Genomic DNA, 4,404 nt, shown 5'->3' with positions numbered 1-4,404 from the left:
TATATATATATATATATTGTTAATTGTTATTTACTGGAGTAGGATAATAATGGCAATAATAATATATTACAATAAGGATAGATATGCAAGCATAAGCTCTAATAACTATAGAGTTATTATATAATAACTGTGAGTTCCCTATTGAATTATCATGTCGCCAGGGAAACTGGTGTTAAGAAAGCGTGGGAAGAAAATATTTCGCGATCGAAACATGGCGGTGTTCAGGTTCTCCAGACTTGGCCAAAAATGGAGACGGCGGTAAGCAGCAGCGGCGATTCGCGTCAAATCTTCCTCCGAGCTTCTCTCGCTAAAAGATATGTCTGGAGATGCGTCTTCGTTCCTTCCAATTGCTTATTAATAATGAATTGCGTGTCCGTTAGATAAAGCGACGAGTAAGCGACAGATAAAGTAGTCGATTAGCGAGTGATATGGAGCATTATGCTCACTATCGCGCGAAATAAATCATCCGTTATAAGAACGATGACCCCTGTCATTACCAATTTCAGCCGCTTTCTCGGAAAGGACAACCTTCTCTCCGAAAAGTCACTTGTCTGAACATCACAAATCCCGAATCTTCGAGAAAGAAGAATGGAGGAATGATATGATAATTTTTTCTTCTTGTTTTCTTTTCTCTTGAATCGGAAGAGAATCCAATATAACATCGATAGGCTTAAGGTTTCTTTATACCTAAAGCAATACTCTCTTAAAATTATTATTAAAAAATAAATAAATTAATTAAAAATGTTAAATATAAATTAATAATTATTTAATATTAGAGAAGAAGTAGTATTATGGCCAATGTATATATTGTGGCTTAATATCTCCGCTATTATATATCCTAATGATTATTTATGGAATTATTTGTTCAGCTGTTACATCATGACACTAATATACTCAATAACCAGCACTTATTATAACGCATTTTTACTTTCAAATATTTCAAAACGTTTTTGAAGTATATTTTAGTATTTAATTACACTTACTTTTTCATTTTTCTTAAACTTCAACTTAAACATTATCATGCGAATGTAATGAAATGTTTTTTTAATGCCATCTAATGGGAAAAACGCCACGAACTTTGTCCCGCACCTAATATATATATATATTTTTTTTATATATATATATATTTGAGTGTGTGGTTTGCTATTTAACATTTTATTTTTATTTGACATTATAGAGGGTTTGAAAAATAATGATAAATTTTTCGCATAGAGGCAGAATGGATTAAATTGAGAAGAAAAGTCCTCTACCATTTTGCAATTTTTGCAATAGTTAAAGTGTTAATTGCTAAAAATTGCCGAAAATTGATCTTCAATAATTTTTTATTCAAATATTATTAATTTTACAGAAAAACTGCAAGGGACAAAAATTGTTTATTTTCTTTTCATAGAGCTTTAAGAATTTTTTAGGAATATTCTTGAGTCTTCCGCGATGCTTTGTATATAAAGATTATGTGTTTCGCGAGTTTTCTTCGTGTCCAGATTCATTTTTGGAATGTCAACGTTTCGTAACCTTGTATAGTCTATTTCATCAGGGCGAGGAGCAGCCTGATACTGAGTTGGATATCGATTTTTTAACTTTTATCATAATGAAAATGTGAGCCTCTCACATTTCGCGTGATTCCCTAACTTTCATCATGGTGCAATTGCGAGCAATCTCAGGAGAGTTCGTTCGGCAAAAAATTTCTTGTCGAATGGTAAGAGAAAGAAAGGCTAAGAAATAGAGCGAGAGAGGAACCATAGTCGACTGAATTGATAGTTTTAAGGTTAAAAATATAATTTTGCACAGTCCAAAGATAAAAATAAAATCAAATGGCAATATACATGGTAGCAATTTTATTACTGGATGAAAAGGATGAAGAAGCCTTTGAACCACATATGAGAATTACACGAAGAATGCTTAGAGATATTCATTTTCAACAGGATTGACTTTGTAAATAATGGCAGAAAATCGTTTAGGTCCAGTTCTATAACTCACGGTTTATTTTTAATTAACCACTTTTAATCGAAGTTCGATTCATTCGTCATCCGTTTTAAATTCTAGAATTGGAAAAAAATTAGGAATAAATTGAACTTTATCGTGGTATTTATGTTGACAATGCTCATGAACATCGTTTGTCTTCATTAACATTTGACAAACAATGAAATGATTTTTAAGTGTTGTGAGCGTAAATCGGATTATGTTTCATTTCACATTTTCATGTTTTTTCCCACACCGACAAATCTAGTATTTCGTATTTTTGTATTTTTACTTCGTCGTTACAGAATCACGTGAGATGAAAGTGCGAAAAGTGAATAATTTCACTTGAATTACAGAATCAACCTCCAGGCCATTCCTTTTATATTATGCTTGTGGAGTAGTGAGGACAGGAGAAGAGAATTGTGGGTGGGAGGGGGGGAGGAGAGGTGGAATTGGTCAGTCTTCACATTTTTTTAGAATTTTTTCAGAATTTTTTAATACCGTATTTTCTCTATCTTCTATGTAAACATGAGAAAATACTAAAAAGTTGATAAAAAATTCTTAAAAAATTTGTAGAATTCTATGAGAAGAAAATAAACAATTTTCGTCTCTTGTAGTTTTTCTGTATAGTTGATAGTATTTGAATAAAAAATTGAAGACCAATTTTCGGCAATTTTTAGCAATTAATATCTTGTTTAATAATTATTGCAAAAATTGCATAATAGTACAGGACTTTTCTTTTCAGTTTAGTTAATTCTACTCCTATGCGCAAGATTATCATTATTTTTGAAACACCCTATATATTTTGAATTATACAAATTTAAACAATAGCATGGTATTTTGCTAATGTGATCCTTTATGGATATTGATTATTCATAGCATTTTTTTGAGGGTTTTCATATCAAAATAATTATTTGATAATTGACTGTAGCTCTATTGTTAATCTATAGTTTATATCACCTGTACTATTTTTAGTACTGAATAGTTTATATGCAGAAGTTATGTGAATGTATTTACATTTATTTGCACACATTTTAAAATGTTTTATTTTTTTGTTATAATTTTATAACGAAATACTGTTTTTTAAATTCTAAAAACTGACTTTTTAAGACTATCTATCTTTATAGAAAGCCATGTTATCATCCATGTTTTTCTTCGAGTCATTATGCAATGTGGCCACATTTTTATTAATAATGTCCTAAGTAATAAGTATCAGTCAAATTGTAAGTCTAACCCAATTAATAGTAGTTTTAATTTTTCTTTAAGGATATTTTTAGGTCTTTTATTTGAAGATCTTATTTCAATCCAAGTAATGGCAATTTTAATTCTCTATCAAAAATTATTTCTATTCGATTTCTATTCGTTAATGAATCAATTGAAAAATGAAAACCCAGATGTTTATAATTTTATCTAATCAAGTTAAATTATTATATATCAAATTAAAAAGTAAAACATAAATGATACTGTCTCTTCTTATTTATATAAACTTGCCTTCTTAAAAAAAGGTAAAAAAAGCGGAATGCGTGCTTTTCATAAAGAATCACCTGTCTTACCAATGCCAATTACTTATAATAATTGGCCGTGAAACTGACTAATCGTATTTATTGTTTAGAATTAATCACTTACAGTTGATCACCGATTCGGCTTAATCGAATTGGTGAAACCGGTTCTTTGTACATAAACAATAAACAAATACTGTCTCTTGTGATTTATTTAAATCTAATGTATCATTCTTATAAGAAAATTTGATATCAACAAAATTGGCACCAAATTAAATTCTTCAAAATTTTATGTATCATTTATAAAAAAGATTTGAGATCAATAATTGGCGCCAAATTAAATAAATGTAATTTATGGATACCAAATTAAATAAATACAAAAAAAAGTTTGGATACCAAATTAAATAAATAATATTAACTTTAATAATGTGTAAAATTAATAATAATAGGATTATAAGCCAAATAAGATCTTAATACTGTTATTATGAAACAAAAGTTTATTATAATAAACTTCGATCCCAATTGGGTCATTCTCAATGTTGAAATTAATACAATTTGAAAAACAATAACTTGTCAATATATATGATAAGATTTAGCCAGTAATTATAACAATAAATATATAAATTATATATAAATATATAAATTCATCGTAGTACAATTTCGTTATGGATAATTGTGAGCATTATTTAATATATAAACGTGAAAAAATAGATAATAAAATAATATATTCGGATAAGATAAATAATATATTCGATATGTGAACATGTAGATACGTTACAGCGCTATAGGTCATCAAATGATTATCCTATAAAGACTTTAAAAACATAATCGCAACGTTCTGAATTGCACTCTCAAACTGATAAATGAATTCTAAATATTATCTAAAACATAACATTTACATAATTTACATAATTTACATAATTTAAAAGATTGTATAAATAATAAT

This window comes from Atta colombica, unplaced genomic scaffold, assembly GCF_001594045.1.
Source record: "Atta colombica isolate Treedump-2 unplaced genomic scaffold, Acol1.0 scaffold30, whole genome shotgun sequence".
NCBI classification, from domain to species: Eukaryota; Metazoa; Arthropoda; class Insecta; order Hymenoptera; family Formicidae; genus Atta; species Atta colombica.
This window is presented reverse-complemented; position numbering follows the sequence as displayed.